This window comes from Sitophilus oryzae, unplaced genomic scaffold (genome assembly GCF_002938485.1).
Source record: "Sitophilus oryzae breed Bouriz unplaced genomic scaffold, Soryzae_2.0 scaffold_1184_pilon_pilon, whole genome shotgun sequence".
NCBI lineage: Eukaryota > Metazoa > Arthropoda > Insecta > Coleoptera > Curculionidae > Sitophilus > Sitophilus oryzae.
The window spans coordinates 2281712-2303087 of record NW_022145820.1 but is presented as its reverse complement, the minus strand read 5'-3'; positions in this window follow the sequence as shown (position 1 = coordinate 2303087).

Genomic DNA, 21376 nt, shown 5'->3' with positions numbered 1-21376 from the left:
AGACATGAAGAAAAAAGAGGAAGTTATATAATATTCATAATACTTATGCTTCTAGAATGCGCTGATATTTAGAATTTTTTTGTCACTCCCTTCATAATCTAACAAAAGGAAAAGAAATCTGTATTCCAAAACACTACAGCGTTTATACAATAGCCAACGACGTTCATCAAATCAAATCAAATCAAAATTTATTGATATTTTGTCACAAATTGTAACTTACAAGAGTCAAAAGCCCTTTTTTATTTATGCTCCATTTATAATACAAAACTTGGTTAGATTAGGTTAGGTTAGTTAATTTTTCGATTCAAAATAATTTTGAGGGTTCATTTTGCATAGAGAGTATATTGCATTATAGGAATTGTTTTGGTAATTTTACTTATAGCTTCATTTTCTTTCTAGTAATAGTGTAAATAAAGTAACACTTAAAGGAATGGTTTAAATCCTATAACACTTACTCTTAATGGTTGCCAGACATTGCCCAAATTAGTTTATTTGACTTCGCGGTCATCTTATGGCTCGTAATTGTTTATAAATTTCAAACTTACATCTTCAGGGCGGTAGAACATTAAAGACCGCCGGAAATCGAGGTGAGGCGTTAGACCGTAAAACCCAAGTAAGTTCCTCTAAGAGTCAGTTAAAGTTCTTAGTGTGGAAATCTTAGAGGTGCTTATTAGACTCCCTTTGTTGTAACTTGGGTAAAAGAAATATGTTGTGACAATAAGTGCCATCAATAAGTTGGTAAAAGCATTTAGAATTAAAGTTGATATAATTATATATAGCTTACTAAAAAAATTATGAAAATAGGGCTAAAAATAACAAAAATATAACACATTAAATTTGACCAAAAATTTCTCCGTTTATGCATCTGAGCGTATATTTATCTGATAACTGGCAAGATAAGCTTTATTGAAATAAAATAGAGAGCTCGTCTCCTGATGGCCTAGGTTGTGACTAAACCGAGCATGATTTACGACGTTGCCCGTTCCGCCGTAACATGAAATATGAATTATCTTCTAGCGGGAACATCCTGCGGATCCCGTTTTTCCAGCAGCGTATTTCATCGAGCGTCTTCTATCGACAAGTTGCGGCAACACATCTCTTCGCGGCGGTTAATAATTTGTCACAATAAGGCGTTTATCAGGATTATCGGTTGATCGGTTAACGAAGTGGCGAGGCGACACGACGTCACTGACCTGCCTCTTTTGCTTCGGTTCCGTCGCAGATTATAGTTGATCTTATTGATCGTAAAATCGAATCAATTAAGTTTATCGAAGTTGTAGTTCAGCGCAAGTTTGATTTACTGCTTGTGATTGCGAGGGAAGATGTATAAATTACATTTTTTGTAATGGTGAATGAATCGTAAAGTTAAATATTTTTTGATCGAATTAAAGTGTTGATTGTGTTAATGATGCTTTTAAAACTATATGCGAGGAATATAACAAACATGTATGCTTCATTTAAAAAAAAAGACATATTTGAAGAAAAACGACGCCCCAGAAGTTCTCGTGGGAGAAGTAGAAAAGGCACTTCGAGGTATGCAAAATGGAAAAGCAGCAAGAAAAAATGGAATAACAGCTAAAATACCTATAAGCACGCCGGTAGGATTATTTGGAAAATCCTAGCAATATATACACAAGCTGACCAAGGAGAAAACATATAGCGCAAAACTGAAATAGCGCCAACATATTTCTAATTCATAAGCAAAGCAGCAAAGAAGACATCAGAAACTATAGACCAATAAGCTTACTACCAGGAATACCAGGAACATACAGGATATTTACAAAAATAATAAACCGAATTCAAAACACGCTAGACGCTGCACGAGAACAGCCAGGTTTTAGATGCGGCTTTAGCACGATTGATCACATACATACACTCAGAGAAACTCAGCTAAACAAAAGAATATGAAATAGCTTTTATAGCATTTGAGAAGGCTTTCGACTCAATATATCCTAAGGCAATAATAGAAGCCCTAGCGAAATAAGGTATTGACAGGCGTTATATAGAAACTCGTCAATATATACAAAGAAGCCAAAGCAAGAGTAATGATATATAAAACAACCCCAGAGCTCCCAACTGCCAAAAGAGTACGACAGGGAGAGGCGATATCCCCATTGCTGTGTATAGAAACACTAGAAGAAATCTTCCGTCACCTGGACTGGACCAACAACAGATTAAAAATAGAAGAGAATATCTTAACTATCGATTCGCTGAGGACATAGTCCTATTTGCTAATAGTCTTGAAGATCTTCTTCTTCAAGTGTCATGTTCCTAGTGAACGTTGATGACTGCCATGTTAACAATATCTCTGTATCGCTCCCGATCTTGCGCTACATGGAGTAATTCTTCCGCGCTCAAGCCTGTCCATTGCCGCAAGTTCCTCAACCACGAAAGCCTCTTACGCCCAATCAATTTCTTTCCTTCGATTTTTTCGTTTAATGATCACTCGGAGAAACTCATATCGAGGTCCTCTGGTTATATGGCCAAGGTATTCAAGTTTTCGTTGCTTGATAATATTCAGAAGTAGTCTGTCGTGCTCCATTCTTCGAAGAACTCCTTCATTTCTGGTTCTGGTGGTCCAAAATATTTTAAGCATTCTTCTGTATGTCCACATTTCAAATGCTTCGATTTTATTTAAAGATCTACAAGCACAAATTAAAGAACTAAATACAGCCACCAATAAAGTAGGTTTCAAAATAAATTTAGCAAAAACTAAAATAATGTACAACGAACTAGTAGAGAGAAATAAATTTTAGTAAATAACACAACACTGGAAAGTGTAGAAGAATATATAATATGTTTGGGGAGAACTAATATACAGCTCGGGATCTCTACTACCAGAAATCAACAGAAGAATCAAGTTAGCATGGAGTACCTATGGAATCAACTCAATCAGATTCAAATTTAGAATGCCCCTTTATCTAAGGAAGAAAACATTCAACCAATATTTACTACCAGTCATGACCTATGCATGCGAAACATGGACACTTATAACGGATATTATAAGAAAACTGCAAATTGCACAAAGGTCAATGGAACGAAATATGCTAGAAGTCACCAAAAAAGACCGTAAAAGAATAGAGTGGATACGATAAAAGATCCAGATAATAGATGGCATCCACAGAATCAAATCCAGCAAGTGGCAATGTGTAGGACACCTGGCAAGAAGGACGAAAAATAGATGGACCACAAAAATTACAACATGGTCCCATGAGGAAAGAGACCTAGAAGAAGGCAAATCTGAAATGGGACCGTGATATAAGAAAATTAGCAGGGATAACTTGGGCCCGCTTAACCAACAATATACAACTTACAAAGAAAGTATCTAAATATGTGATGGAGGCTACAACATAATTGGAAATTTCAACCAGTCTTTATTAGTTCGCTTACGTTACTGAGGTATTCATTGAAGAGACTATCCCTTAGCGCTCAAACGCACTGACGACCAGGTCGCAGCGACCAGCATTTGATTCAATGGTCGCAGCTCCCTTTCCTAATAACATTGAATCAAATGCTGGTCGCTGCGACCTGGCCATCAGTGCGTTTGAGCGCTAAGGGATAGTCTCTTCAATGAATACCTCAGTAGGCTGAAACTAAGAAACAACGGCGAATGCAGATTCTGTGGGAAAAAATGGGAAAACACCGGAACACCTCATCACTGACTGTGCCGAGACGACAACCATTCGTACCATAAACTTTGATACGACTGCAATCGTAGATGGAGAACTACCTCTGTAAAACCGTCTCTGATACTGGCTTTTTTCAAAGCCCTGAGACTGTATGATGAGTTATAACTCTAAAGGGGACACAATAGATCTGTAAGATCGCGATGATTAACAACCTCTTCCATACAATCCACAATCTACGATAGAGAAACACACAGAAAGAATAATGATTGCCATCAAACTACAGCTGCATATGTATATACTTTTTTTCCATACTTCTTCAATTGACGTCCACTGTCATTCCTAACATGCCGAATGCATTACCGCGTTCACGACCGGCATCAAACAGTGTCTATCTATAAATTTTCCAAAGTTAATCCGTTGTTAAGCCGGGGCCGCTCGACCGATTCCTAAAACAATTAAGGCCATTAGAGCCGGTACGGACGGACAAATTAATACGACAAGAAACGGCCGATGATTAAGCGTTTCATTTGTGAGTCAATACGGAGTCCGAACAATGTTTAATAACGGAGGTGCAACTTGTCCGACTGTAGTTTCTGTCGCACATTTCGAATAGGTATGGAGAGAAGAGTAATTGCAATAGTTAGTCGGATAACGAGGCCGGATATGGAGCTCGTCCTTGATGATTCTGTGTTTCACATTATTGCGTAATACGGTTTCCAAATATTTATTTCCTTTTGCAACTGATTTATGGTATATTAATAAATGTCAAGCCTACATTTCTTTTTGAAACTAAAGCCTTGTTGACACGGTCAAGTCATCATCATCATTCTCAGCTTATTCAACCATTTCCAATTATGGTCACAATTTTAGATACCTTCTTTGTATTGGGCCCATTGTTGTCTAATATTGGTTAATTTCCTAATATCTAGATCCCATCTCAGGTTTGGTCTTCTTCTAGGTTTCTTGGGTACCTCGTGGGTACTATACTGTAATTTTTGTGGTCCATCTGTTGTCCGTTCTTCTTGCCAGGTGTCTTGCCCATTGAGGGATTTGATTCTGTGGATGACATCTATCACCTGGGTCTTTGCTATTGTCGTATCCACTCTATTCTTTTCCGGTCTTCCTTGGTTATTCCCGGCAGATTTCCTTCCATTGAGCGTTGTACGCCCTGCAGTTTCCTTATAATATCCGTTTTAAGCTTAAACAAGCAAAGAGAGGAGACGGGTAACACGCATAGCAACATAACATATATCCAATGATCTGTTTTTGAGGCGAAAATTCGATCGGCGCGGCGGCCATACTTTGGTGACAAGATTTCGAGGTGTCACTGAGCGAATTTTTATGTATTTTTGTGACTACTATTTTGTTTTAAATTTATAAACTGTGTTGTTTCATACAGTGAGATGTTCAGCGTATGGCTACAAAGGCCGAAGCGAGAAAAAAGTGACTGGAATTACATTTCACAGATAAAAATCGATACACAACTTTTGTTATGTAGTCATAAAATGTACATTTTTTTCATTATAGCAGTAAAAATATGAGAAATGCTTTTAATATGTCTTGTACCACATCCAAACCAAACTATTTTAAATAATTCCAAGTAGTATTTTCAATATCCTGTATTATAATTAATATTTGAAACTATAAATAATGCTACTCAGACTGGATTTCTCCAGTGGCTTAGGGAATTATAATCAGAGAAATACAATTTCTGCAATAAACATTTTTTTATATATTTTACATGTAAAAAAATGTATAAAGTATTGTTATCAAATATGTAAAATAATTGTAAACTATAAAAAAATGAAAAATTCTGGTGATAAAAAATCTATATGTAAAGTTGTTATATAAAACCTAAATTTATCTACCTAAGATTTGCTGGGGGTGGACAAACTTGTGGTGGGCTACTTGTTACTATATTTTTTTCAATATCCTTTCAAAAAATTTGCTAATTTTGGTGTATAATAATAGTTTCAGTGATTAATTAATAAAAAATTAAAAATAAATAAATAACACAAAGCTTCTAGAATTGTTTATTTTTTTTGTGGAAGAGTATGATATTCTTATGATTGAAGGTAACAAATATTAAAAATTACATTATTCATTGAATCCGTAAGCAAGTGTGAAGGGGATTGGCTAGATTCATTATTATACCGTATGACAAAAAAAAAACGGCGTCCAGTTGGCTTGTAAATGACGATCGATGACATTCTCCATATAATTTTACATATAAAATGACAGCGATTTTCATTTCATAGCCATCGCTAATGCCGTTTTTTTCGATGTTGTTTTATATAGTTTTTATGTCATTCATTGATCGCCATAAAGTTGAATAGAATATTTTTTCTAGAGTTTTTCATTATTCGTTCTTATAAAAAAAATTTCCTAGAGACCTAAGCTCCATGACTACTTGGTCCTTGTTTATTAAACACTCTTAAGTGAACGTATTTTTTACTACATTTTATCATCTCTTGGCATTAATTGTTTTTGAATCCAACGGTTTAACATTTTAAAAAATTAATAGATATACATTGTTTGATGCTGGCCGTGAATGATATAACGCATTGGACCTTTTAGGAATGACAATGAACGCCAACCTAAGAAAAAAAATATAACTATATATGTAGTTGTTTTCTGATGGTAATTACATTGTCGATCGTAAACTAGATTAAGTCGTTTAATATTGTTTCTGTGGCGCCGTTCTTTGTTTCGTTGTTAAACGCACGGCTTAATGAGTTCATATTTTCAGCCTGTCAATTATGTCGAAAAATAATGACCGTTGCAGGAAAATTACTGTCTTCTTAAAGAAATATATTCGCAAGCTGCTCGTTATTGTTGCTAGTATAAACCGAGAGCAGCGTTTTTGCAGTAAATAATTGGAAAAGTAATTTAAATAAAACCTAAATATGATTAAATTGAAGTAATAAAGCTACCTTATGGATCGCTATTGTATTATATTGTTTAATTTGAAATTGAATTTAATCATAACTGCCTTAATTAATACAGACATGTCTGACTTTTGTGCCCTAGCGGTATTACAGCTTTGAAGCTTAAGTATTAATAGAGGAGTGTACAACTGGTTTAAATTGAGAATCCCTACTTTGAGAATCTGTGATAAATCCTGTTACTATTACGCTTCATCAGTCAGTAATTTGTTTTCACAGGCTATAGTAATTTGTATCCATAGCAAGGTGATAAAAGCTACCGTTTTGTTTACCCCGCCTGGTCGCAGTAAAATAGGCACCAAGCCACCTCATAAAACATAATCCAAGTTAAAGTATTTTATAAATGATTAGCAGAAATCTAATCAAAACTGTCCCTGTTTAATTTCGTTTAGGAGGGGTGTTAATCACCGCGACCTTAAAGATCTATTGTGTCCCCCTTCCTGGAGTTATAAATTATAAACACACATTATTATACACTAATATTAATACTTGTAATTTGTGTAGAAATTTAAAATTATAGTGAATACAAATATGTTGAATATGAGTAATGTAGGTGGTGGCAACACTGTAAAGTATATATACGCCATTAAGAAATTTCAGTTGAATAAACAAGTGACACTAAAAATTTTAAAATTTCCCGGAAAATGTCAAGAAAAATATAAAATTTTCAACAATTTTTTTTGGCAAAAAAACCTCATAGACGTGTTTCTGGGATCGAAATACAAATACAAAACCAGTTAAAATACTTGTACATTTTTAATGGAAGACGAGCAACTTCAGATGTTGGCAACAGATCCCTAAATAGTGGAAAAATGAAGCACACCAACCTAGGCATAATAGTTCATAGTAGAACTCGCCAAGTAGAACACTGGCAAATCTGTAGTAGGTTTACTAATAGGACACTGTAAACTCAATTAATATTTAATGATGATGGTATTTACAAACAAAGCCACACGAGGGTTACAAGGGCAACAAAAAGGCAGATAAAATGGCCAACCAAAGTATTCTACCATTCATAGGCACCGAATACTTCTAGGGCACTGCAAAAGCAGTTACAAGAATTATCACAAAATAGTGAGTGGCCAACAAATTTCTAGAATGGTAGAAAAATTCCCTAGGGCATTCAGGTGAAAATGTTCATAGTAGAATATTCGCCAAAATTTACGGTAAACGTGTTGAACAAAGACAGGAAGACGGCCAAAGCTGAGGTACTGTCTACTATTAGGTCATTGTAAACGTAATAGGCGTCTAAATCTGATGGAATTGACCATAGTATGGGATGAAGGCATGAGCAGATTTAGACAATTTGTAGAAGAAACTACGGAACACATTTTATGTCAGGGCGACATCCTGGCAAATGACCAATTTTTTGTATTAGGCAATCATAAACCACTGTAAACTCTCCAGGGTTCAGTTTTTAAATTATTAGATTTTTTTCAAAAGGATAGGACTAAAGAATGTAACCTAGGGATTAGAAGAAGACCACAATGGACCTGAAAATGTAGCAGTGAAACAGGCAGATTCACTCCCCAAAAATCTAACCATGTTCACTATGTTCAATTTCTTTCGATCAAAAAAAGAAATTACAGAACACATTCTAGTCGATGATAACCCAACGGCAAAGAACAAACAGCTATAGGGAAGGTTCAGTTATTAGACATTGTGAAAACAATGTGATTGGGAATTGAAATCCAGGGATCAGAAGACTGCAATAGATCTGAAAAGATCGCATTAAAATAGACCAAAAGCCACCTCATAAAACCTAATCTAAGTTAAAGTATTTTATAAATGATTAGTAAAAAAATCTAATTAAAACTAATTTAAAAGAATAGTGAAAATCCAACGGGAATAAATGCGAGCCGAGAAACTCCTTCTTGCATTAAACAAACACGAAAATACTTCGTTATCGGTAATTGTTGCCTTATTGATCGTAAAATCGGATCAATTAAGTTTATTAAACAGGCAGTTTAGTTGGGCGCTCGATTCGATTTTAGAGTCGCGACGCGATGAGCTGGCGCGAGCGAACGTTTTCCCCACGGAATTCGCTCGCTCGTCGTCGTCTAATTGCGCAAAAACGAAAGCCCCATCAACTTTGCCACGCTGTCTTTCGGCATGCCGAGGAAATCGATGACGATTTCCATAATGAGTGTTGGAAAATTAATTGCTACGGGCGGATTTGTTAACGATTTTGCTTTTCTTTTTTACTTTGACAGTTGAAATTTATTAATTATTGCACCAGTTTCTAATTCCGTACATAAGAGACTACTTCGCGCCTTGAAAAGTTAGTACCATTTTTATTGGTTTATTTGAAATTGTAATATGCGGTTCAGAATGAGAATTTCACTCGTAATACCAAGTGTGTGGTACCAAATTATTCCTAAAAAATGCCTTTTCTAAATATGCTAATGAGCCATCATCGTTCCATTTAAAAAAATTGAGATATGATTAAAAATACGATTTGGGCATCTTTTAACCGGCTAGGACAGGACACTAAAAACATTAGACGATCAAATCTATTTTTCCAAGGCTTAATTAAAAAGTGTCAAAAGTTGACATGAAATATGTCATTCTATTCAGAGTGACATTTTCTATCAATTAAAGTAAAAAAATACCGTTGGTGGCATATAAAAATCAAAAGTTGTAGTCATTTCCTGTGAAACAGGAAACGACCAAAAACAATTGAATACGTCAATCAATCCTAATTTATGTCATATACTAACATATCAAATCTCATTTTTTTATCTGAAAAAATAAAAGAGAAATAGGGGTGAGCCACTTTTGAGACGCACCCGATTGATTAAAAGGCGATTTTTTCAAGATTATAAAAGATATTCAAAATATCCTCAAAAGATACGCTCCTTAAAATATTTTGGATAATTTAATACCTACCTGAAAATTTTATTTTACAACAAGATTTGCTTAAACCTTTGAATAAGAAGACTAAGGAAGGAGCATAATGCTATCCATGTATTCATGCATGGTGGGCGGAAAAGGCACCATAAAAGCTCTCTAGGGTAGTGATCCTTGACAGTTCTGTTTGACGATTCATTTGACACATTTGAATTTGATTTGAAATTTTGTGGATTTGTCGGTCTTTATGGAGCTTATTTTATGTTATTTATTATTTATTCTACTACTGATAGTTGTATAAAGGTAGTAAATCTAGATGGAAATTGTGGCAGAACTTAAATTAACAGTGACACTATCGCGATTTATCGAAAAAGACTCTAAAATAGTTGGTTGTGTAGCGTGCGGTAGATCTCGGCAAAAATTGAGTGAAATTATGGAACAACTTTTCGCTAGTAAGTGACTATATAATATACATATGTGTAGTAAACCGATCATTTATGAAATTCACTTAAATTAACTAAATTATATATTTTTCTTGCATTTTAGCTTTTATTTATTACTTGTCAAAGATTAGATGTCAAAGAATTTAGATACGTTAATTTGACTTACCTGCTTCAGTAGCGTATCGGATGTTTGTGTTAATAAATACTTATTATAACTTATCTATTTTTATTAGAATTATATCTTTTTATAACAATTTTAATAACTACCAACATTTATTCACAACGTAAAATAAAACAACAAATTATTGAGTCTACCCCACGTCTACCCTACATCATAGTTTTACATTTTTTAAATAAAATTAGAACGACACTGATAAACCGGAATTTAAGTCGGCCATATTTGAGGCCCATCGCGGTGTACCTAAGATTTTTGATATGCTCCTTCCTTAGTCTTCTTATTCAAAGGCTTAAACTAAGTTATTACATTTTTCCGATACAAAAAAGACCAAACCGTCGTTTATCGCCAACTCAAAAACAATCGAACCATACAACGTCAGCAGGAATAACATTCGGCCACAAAATCGTACGCCACGCGGTCCTTAAATATCCATCACTAACAAAGCCAAATTGGACCATAAGCACGCATATCTGCCGATCCAGGAGGATTATCAAAACCCCAATTGAATCGGAGCGAGGCGCCCGAGTGCGGCCCTGTATCGAACGCTTAATTGGATAACGAGGACGGTTGTTACATTCCGCACTAATTTATGTAAAACCCTTTTGGAAACGTGTGCTCGAACGCGAGCCTTCTGATAATGCGGAACGACGGAACTGTTCAAATATTAGGAAAACCGAGTCGAACTTCTCTAGAGCGTCTCCATCAATATGTATCTTATACAGGGTGAGTTTTCTATGATGTTCTCTATGGGTATCTCGGAAACTACTGGAGATAGAGAGTCCGTATAGGGAAAGAATTGCAGTTTTGTGGGCTCATAAATATGCGCCTTTCAGATTTTATTTTTCAAAAAGTTCATGGCTTACTAGATATTTCGAAAAAAAAAAATTTCGGCTATTTTAAAAATTGTCTCTAATTACATTATAATCTATTTTAGACAAAATGTTTTCAGATAAAAGTTGTAGATAATCACATTCTTATAATGAGATTGTGTGCTCCGTTTTTTTTTCTAAAGCTTGTCATTTTTGACATATGACACAAACATATGTTTTTTTTAAATGGAAACCATAGTTGGCCATGACTTCATAAAAAGCACCATTTTTAAGCTTTCTAGCGATATAAGCTATGATATCTTTTTTTTTTCGAAAAATTACTGAGTTATAGTCAATTCTTATCGTTTTTAAACAATTTCACTTAGTTATCCATGGAAACAAGTTCAATCGTGGTTGCTCTCAGAAATTTGATCTGTCACATCCAAACTTTCTAAATTAAAATAACCAAAAATTGTAAATATGAAAAGAGGTGGACCAATTGCATGGACCTTAAGTCGGCCGGTCGTTCTGTGAGAATAGGTAGTAATTCAGTTTTAAAAAGATGCAACTCAAAACAATGGCGGATTTTTGAACATTTTCTAAAATAACTTAAAGTGTATGTAGTGAAATTATTTTTTTTAAGTTTTAGTTTGTGTAATGTAAATTGTAAAGAACCGTTTAATAATATATTCTGACTTTTTATAAGTTATAAATCATAACAGAATAAGAATACCATGCATTCTATGTAAAATTAGTCAAGAAAGATAAAAATTGGCTATAACCTATAACTAAATAGAACTTTTCTAACATGCCTTGAAAATCGTTCTCTAAAAAATGTAACACTCACCGGTCAACATATCCTCGAAAATTTATGGTCAAGTAAAGTTGAACCGATAATCCTACACGCCTTTCATCATTTGAAAAATTCATATTTACAATTTTTGTTTATTTTAATTTACAAAGTTTGGATGTGACAGCTTCACATTTCTGAGAGCAAAGATGATTGAACTTGTTTTCATGGCTAACTAATTGAAATTGTTTAAAAATGATAAGAATTGGCTATAACTCAGTAATTTTTCGAAGAAAACTTATTATAGCTTATATTGCTGAAAATCTTAAAAATAATCTCTGCACGCAGGCCGCTATCTTGCGATGCGGGACTTAATATCTTACCGCTACTTTACGACAAGTCGTGTGTATATACTTTGCGCTGTGCTCGACATATTGTGGAAACGACCCAAGCTCACCTGATGATGGGGTAGGGGCCCGAAACCGGTAGTGAGAGCAAGTTGATCCACATTATGTCGAGCACAGCGTGGAATTAATTTCTATATTAGCAGTTCAAGGCAAGAAACTCTTATATAATTTTATTATATACCTAAAAACTGCAAGAAATTTATTTTCCATTAAATAATGATATATAGAAATGGCATTAAAAATATGAATGTTCATTATTAAATTAAACGATGAATTTGCTTTTGCCAGAAATTTTTTGTGCGAGAAAACCTAAAAACAAAGATTTTAAGACAAGGAAATTAGTATGTTGGAGATCGAAATTGTTGATAGTTGTTTTCATTTTGAAATCCACACATAGACATTGACTATTTTAGTTTAGTATTTTGTTTCTTCACATTTAGAAAAGTGGCTGCTGAAAACGGGAACATCTTGGACACAAATAGCAGAAAATGTTTCAAAACATTCCCTCTAAAAGTTCCGATTCCGCATCGAAACATTTCAGAAAACGGCTAGTGTCACCCCATTGGAAACACATGTAATAAAGTCATATAAAGTATATAAGTTTCGAAAATGTTTCCGATTTGTGGCATACCGTTTCCATTTTGTATCAAGAAACAGACACGATTATTAGAAATATTACCTAAAATGTGTCCAAAAATCCTTGGGGAATGTGAGGATATGAAAACTACAATTTCTAACCATACCATTTAAAAAAAGTTTCTATATCTCTAGAAGTCTAAAAACTGCTTTAGATTTTTATGTTTAAAAATCTCTCCCTTAACGGATCATCTATAGTAGTATATAAAATCCTTAAGTGACTGACTCACTGATTAATCACGATCCTGCTCAAACCACCCAACGTAAGAAGCTCAATTTTGGCATACAGATTGATTCTACGGTATAGAGTGTAGAGGTTCGATAAGAAGGGATTTTTGAAATTCCGGAATTCCGAAATTCCAGTTCCAGGGAGGTGGAACCACCCCTCAAATATTACGATATTTTTTATTTAAAAAACGGTCAAGTTTCCGAAAAAACGCTTAAACACGTATATTTTATATTGCTTTTTTGCATATTTTAACATTTTTTAAAAATGTATATAGGGTGTTTCGAAAAATCTGGTCACTGGTCAAGTGCTTGACCAAAAAAGTTGATTTTTGGAAATCGGATTGACTTTAGGGTGTAGAGGTTCGATAAGAAGAGATTTTTAGAAACTCGAATTCTAAGGGGCTGAAACCACCCCTCAAATATTAGAATATTTTTTATTTAAAAACCGGTGAGTTTTTCGAAAAAACTCTTAAACACGTATATTTTATTTTCTTGTTTTACACTCGGTTTTACATATTTTAAGATTTAAAAAAAAATTATACAGGGTGTTTCATAAAATATGACCATTGAGTAATCACGATTCTGCTTAAACTGCTTGACGTTTAAAGCTGATTTTTGGCAAACGGATTGACTGTGGGGTGTAGAGGTTCAATAAGGAGGGGTTTCTCAAATCTCAAATTCCAAGAGGGTGAAAACGCCCCTCAAATATTACAACATTTGTTATTTAAAAAACGGTTAATCTTTCGGGGAAAAGTTGGACACGCATAATTTATTTTGTTTTTTTACATATTTTGAAATTTTTAAAAAAATCATATAGGGTGTTCCAAAAAGTTGGGTAATTGATTAACCACGATTCTGCTTAAACTGCTTGACGTAAAAAGCTTATTTTTGGCAAACGGATTTTTCGAAAGTGAAATTCCAAGGAGATGAAACTGAAATATTACCAAGTTATATAATAATATCGCCATATTGTTTTTTCTCATGCTGACATAAATGTGAGAAAATTTTATCCAGATTGTATGTTAATAGAAATTCTTGGTTTGCTTTATCATCACCATTACAAATGATTAATTCGACGCGAACGAAGTCGCGGGTACACGCTATAATTCATATTTTTATGATTCCATCATTAACAACTTTTACTGTACAACCCTAAATACGACATATAAATTTTAAGAGACAATTAACATAATAAATTTCTAGCAAGCCGCAGTTCTGCACTCTCCGCGCCCGACTTGAGACCCCCAACGTCTCTACTTCCTCTCCCCCTCCCACCGACCCGCGTCTAATTTATTTCCGTAAATAATTACCCGCGAGCCCATTTACATAAATCACCAACACACACATACACACCAGCCGAACCCTTTATTCCCATAACGCATAAAGGCGAATTAGAGTCTATCTAGCCGGGTAGAACATAAAATGGAGGAAGTGCGCCTCGAGATAGCATAATAGAATGTGTAAAATATTGCGATAAGTTTGGGGGGAGCGAGGATTAGCACGGGGACACGTTACCGGCCCCCGGGGAGGAGATAAAGTTGGATTGTGAAGCGCTGCAGATCTGGCTTACCGGATTTACTAGAAGTTGGTTTAAGTAAAAGAAAACATACATCTGAAACATCGTTATTATCAATCAAAATCGTTATTATCAATCAAAATCGTTATTATCAAATTTAAATATATTTGATATTAATTAAATTTTAGTTACGTAATCGAGGACGCGATTTTTAAATTCATTGTTGCCGCCCATGGACATATTCGGCGCCGGCGCCGTGCTGACTAACTGGAATTTAAATTTCGCGTTAGGGATTCAGGTGGTAGCTCTGCTGTAAAAAACGTCAGGTTGCCGCATTTATTTATTTATTTCCTGATATTGTCATTAATTTTGATACTTTAGTTTTGTATATAACGAATTTTTGGTTGGAAAGTGAAATAGCAAAAGCGGTTCCACCGTTTCCACGGAAATTTCAAATAAAATAGTTCTGCCTCGGGCGCTAGGTGGTAGTGCAATTAATTTTTAGGTTAAAAAGTTGCTACTAGTTATTGCCAGATGCGTTCAATCAGATTTTTTTTGTAGTTTCCATAGTTTCCAACGGCCATTGTCATATTATTGTCAAATTCTCAAAAAATATTGTCGTTGTCATAGCGCCAATCATAATATTATCAAAAATAATTATCAAAACTTACTTTAACCAGTGCCTTCTATTATAAGATCAGCCTACGGGCGAGATTTATGACGTCACGCTAGTTAGATATAACGGATTAATAAATATGCTGTAGAATACATGGAAAACATAATTATTCCTCAGATTTTTGGTTTGTATTTTAAAAATGATATAGTTTAAATGACATATACATAATATACAGTTAATAACTACAACATATATACCTATTTATAGTAATAAATACTTTGGCAAATAAACTATGAACCATACAAATGCAGCAAATGTTTTACAATGTACAAATAATGTATAGGTACATAAGATAATGGGTAAAATGTAAATATATTTTAAATTTTGGGGTTTGAAAATCGATCTAAATTAACAAAAAACATTTAATATCTACTAATAGTGATGTATTATTATTTGCATTCACAAAATTTATATGTATATTTTGCAAGTATCAATGTTCGAAAAATTATATTTACAAATAATACAATATTATCTAAAAAAAGGCGTCAGCGATGGCTATGAAATGAAGATTGCTGGCATTTTATATGTTAAATTATTCTAAAATTTTTGATTTTCTTGGGATTTTAGGTTCGGGAAAAACGCTGATTAAGTTTCATTTTGGGTTTCATTATTTTATTTGGTTTAAAAACGTTTCGGCTAACTATAGCCTTCACAGTGTTGTGTCATATGAGAAAAATAGTGTCGAATATAATCCAAAAATTACATATACAATATAATTCACACCTCATAATGTTTACTGCAATTAATAAACTAATATAAACTTATCAAAAAGATGACCACATATTTTTTAAAATTATTGTTCTTAACACTAAAATTATCTACATTGACTATGGAGTACGCAGTAAACATTATGTGCGTGGTGTGAATATTTTATATGCAATTTTTGGATTATATTCGACACTATTTTTTCATATGACACAACACTGATGGAGGCTATAATGTTAGCCGAACCGTTTTTTTAAACCAAATAAAAAATAATGAAAACCAAATGAAAAATCAATCAGCGTTTTTCCCGAACCTAAATTCCAAGAAAATCAAAAAATTTAGAATATTTAGAATCAAGGTTCAAGAATATCAAATTTTCCAAGATTGTAAAATTCTAGTTAATTATTTTATGTGTACAGTTATTTAGGGAATGTCATCGATGTTTATTTCCAAGCCAACTAGACGCCGATTTTTTTCGATGATACAGTATAATTCTTACGTAAAATGTAAATAACATTAGACCAATTAAAACAAAGAAATATGAATTTCTTAGTATTTTTAGTAACACCTTTATTCTTAAAACTTAATTTTGTATTATGCAAATATACCAATTTTATTGTTATTTTATTCATATTGTATTCAGCCATCACTTAAATATTTGATATTAATTTAGTATTATAAATAATCAATACTATTCATTAAAAATTACTGAACAAATATATGTTATGCTTAACATACATTATATATTATCAAACAAAAACACATTCTTCTTTTAAACTGTATCAGTCTTGTCTTTACAAAAATCTTTTTAAAATTTGAACTCAAAATAATAATCTTTTTCATGATCTCTAATACACATATTCTTTATTTTTCCCTAGATCATAATACCTACTTACGTGTTTGAATCTATCGAAGCTGAACCAGCAACACTTGGAGTGGAGATTCCACAATATGAATAAAATAAACATAATTGTCCAGTTTTCATTAATACCATCATGGGAGAATATTATTTTTAAATTTATTAAAGATATTTTCAATAAAATTCTCTTGATTTATAACTCGTACCCACTTTTCTTGCTCTTCCGGACACTTTAGGCTGCCTAGTATAATAACTATCCTTAGTAACTATCCTTTCCACCAGGAACACAACAAAGATGAGGCATAGCACCAATAACACACTCCACTTAAGCTTTATTGATGAATTGTTAGAGTCTTAAAAACACACACACAAAATCACGATAAGTAAAAAAATGTATGGGCACTTTTAGGTTAAATCACTTGCACAACGTGTAATTTTTAAAATTTCTATTTTTTATGCGAAACCGAGAGTGACCATATATCTGGTAGTAGTTTATGTCACTTCAACACCAAAATAATTAGTTTTTTGCACTACAATAATAAATAATACCAAAAATCAAAGAGTTAAAACCAAAAATCAACCGACAAAATATGAAACGGAATCTAACCCAATATCTAAGTATGTACAGCTGATGAAGTAAACAAAAGTCCGCCCGTAGGCTGATCTTTTAATAGAAGGCACTGCTTTAACCTCTATGATCTAAACCATCAAAACGTTTTTCAAACTAATTTGTTATATGTGTTTTTATTAGACAATTCATTTTGTTTGTGGCCCTAAAAATATAATGTAAGTTATTTATTTTTGCTATCATTTAAGTACCTGTTTATATTTACTCTATTTACAAAATTTTGGGCGTATTACGTTGGTCTTGTTTTATTATAAGAAACGATGTTTAAATATTTGACTTATAATTAAAATCTTTAAATAATAAATAATATTTACACATGTTTGGCTTTAATTTTATATAATAATTGTATAAATTATACTGTTAAATCTTATTTTTTACACATCACAACGATACTTGTTATTAGTATTGTTGAATTTGTGTAAAAAATAAGATTTAATAATCAAATTTAATTATATATTTTAGAGTAGAATTCAATAAATACGCTCATTTAAAAAGCCCGCGCTTCGATCCATTTAAAACAAGCCCTACTCAATAGATGGCGCCACTTCTGTAGGACCATTTTTCAGTATGGCAGAGTCCATTCTTTTTCTAGCTAGGTATATTCTTTGAAATAGTGTTTTGATACTTTAACCGTAAAAATGTTTACTAGCAGAACCTCTTTTTAGAACCTCTTTTAGTGCGAAGTGTACAGATAGCTTAATAGTGGTATCAATAATAATAATAAGTAGCTCAATTTTTTCGACAAAGCTTCGATATGTATGTCCCATTTCAGAGAATTGTCCACAACAAGCCCCAAGAATTTTACAGATTTTACGACGTCAATGGTGTTGTTGTTAAGTACAAAAGGCTGCAACGAGTTTTTATACGACAAAGCTTTAGTTTTAGAAATGTTGAGACTCAGGAGGTTCGAATCGCACCAAGATTTAATGGTGATTAAGTCATTTAATATAATCCTATGAAGTGCCGTGATGTCCTTGTTGCTCCAAGTGAAGCTAGTGTCGTCCGCAAAAAGACATATTTTGCCACTGATGTTTATGTCTACTACCAGGTAATCCAACTCACCTTCAAATCAAAAATCGTGTCTAAAAATTCTACTGACGGTAAAATTAAGCAAAAAAAAAGCTTCTACATATAAATAAATATATAGGGTGTTTCAAAAAAGATGTGCAATCTCTCGTGGGTTGATTCCTCACGTAAAATATGCGCGCCACTGAATTCTTTTTCTTTTGTTATCAAAATTGTGTAGAACGTTTAATGTTCATTAAAAGTTGATCTTGTTTTTTTCGCGATTTTGGTTCCCTTAATGAGATAAAAGCAATTTTATTAATTTGCCTAACCTAACCAAGTCTAATAGCTACCTACGTTTATTTTGTATATATTTTGTTTATATATATATATGTCACTAACTGGCCAAAGTGTTAAATAGGTACCCATTGATTCCTCATCAAAAAATATGAAAAAAATTTCTATAAACATGGATGCAAAATGAATATTTTAAAGTTACAGGAAGTTAACACTTTTAAAAGATAAGTTTTTGGTAATTATCTCAAATACCACTATTTTTTTCTGATTTTGCTGTAACTAGTACTGACCTAGTGTTACCTACAACAATTAAGTTTTATAAAATTTAAGAATAAATTGGATTAAGTAAATAATTTATTAATATTATTTTTATTTGAATTTTATTAATCGTGATTCATAATATATTTGATATCATCTTTTAATCGGCACTAAATGACCTACACAATTTTGTTAACAAGAGCAAAAAAGTCAGTAGCGCACATATTTTTTTTAGAAAAATATTCCAGTGATAACCCATATGTAAATAATTTATTAAAAACGTCAGGAATCTCCCCACGAAAGATGGCACATGTTTTTTGAAACACCCTGTATATTACGTGCGACTGAAATCTGACCAATATGAATAATAAACATATCATATTTTTACAGTTGTATAAAACCAGAATTTTTCAACCATTATTGCAAAAGAATAATTAAGTAGGCATACTTATTCCATTAAATTTCTCAGACATAACATAATTTATTATACGTATATTATTCGGTTTTAATTTATGGTTTCTCTTATCGTATTCGCTAGCAATGCTTTTAATTTTTTTTGCTAGGTCAGTTAATTCAGTGCAATTTATCAATGTCGTATTTAATCTTCTAATAGAATAATTGCATTTATTAACACATGCATAAATTATGCTGATGCTATTCGAATACAATAGGATAACATCCTTTAATAAATGCGAATTTTTAGACAATTATAATTTCAATAATAATTTTAAAAATATAAAGGTTTACAACTACAATTTCTAGTGCTACTCATTTTATTACAGTAACTGTAAAAAACAACTCTTTTTTATACATAAGAATATATTTGAACTAAATTCTGTGCAGTGTTGTAAAATATTCGAAAATTTATTTTTGTAGTTTTTCATTTCTAGTTTTTTTTTAGTTAATATTTTAGAATTTTTTCTTGAGTTAATTCTCTATTTTTGTAGAATAGTTTCTTCCAAACCAAAGCCAACTAATGGGAATAAATGAGCAAATGCGAATAATTTTGAATTCTCTAAAAGATTAAGAAAATAAGTTGGAAAATCAATACCAATACTTTTTGAGTTTTTATTCTGAATTTTCTATTTATTTCTAATTATTCTCTTCAAAAAATTGATAACAAATTGGTATTCAAAACACGGCATATTTATATTGCAGAGTAAGTATGAACACTCCATACTTTTCAAATTACAAACGGCGAGTCAGTAGCTAAATCTATATAGTAAAGGTATCATAATATTACTGTGGAATACAGTCAAAGCTGTAGTGGATCTACTAACAGGTTATTGTAATCTGATAAGCCATCTATCACTAATGGAATTGATGGACGACGCCATGCGCAGGTTTATGTCAATCTGCAGAAGAAACGATAGAACATATTTGAGGTCGGTGTGCTAGTTTGCCAAATATGCGGTTCTCTGTACTAGGAAATGATAAGGCCATTGATAGAGAGCAATATGGAGAATTCAGTCTCCAAGTTGCTATACTTTTTGAAAAGGATACTACTGGAGAATGTAATCTAAGGATCAGAAGAAGACAACATTAAATCTGAAAAGATGGATCGCTGTGGATCAGTCCGATTAGGTTAGGTTGTCACACCCCGAAGAATTTTATCTAATCTCTAATACTGGGGAATCCAGGAAATCCCAATTTCGGCGAAAAAGACCGGTCCGTCATCTTTCTAGTAATATCAGGGTTGTTCCCTGCTAAATATCTAATTATATGGTGTTCCCCCTATTTTATACAACCCTACCTGTTCATAAAATGTTTTACTTCCATGAAACTGCATTTTACTGAAAAAAAATGTTAAAATTCTGACACTAATATTAACCCGACGGGAAATTCCAAGTTAGAATTGAAAAAATCAGTACCGCAGTTTGAAATTTAGGATGTTTAAACACGATTCAACAGAACCTCAGCTACTCTCAACCATCGTTTTCAGCCGAATGCAAATACGAAAATGTTTATTCATCGGTGCCGCGAGAAATAATAATATTTCATCGATTGCCATTAAGATTACGCGAACACGCGGCAGGTGGAGCCCGCAATTAACATGGAAATACGTAATGTGTTGCTTTAATAGAGATATTTAAATTTTAAAATATGGCCGGATTGCTCCTTTTGTTTTGGGTTTGTCTGTACGGACATTAACGTTCTCTGCCCGGTCTCTCTATCTCGCCATTACAGTCAACTCGATACTCCAGATAACTTTATTACTATCGAATTAACTGTTATTGATTGGCTACTGGTACGTTGGATGACGTTTTACCATTAACTGGATCTCTTGATTATTTATTTCAAGGTTCAGCTCATGTAAGAATCTTGCTCTAAATTTATTTTACGGCCTTAAAGTTTTGTATCATCTTGATCTGTTAATACTCTCAGCTTATCTACGTGTTGAGTTTAACTTTCATAACTTTGAGGTATTTATTTATCCATTAGAGTTCTGCCTATCTGTTCTTGATAGGAAATTATTTGTGCATTGGGCAACCCATCTACGTCGATGTACCGGTTCCT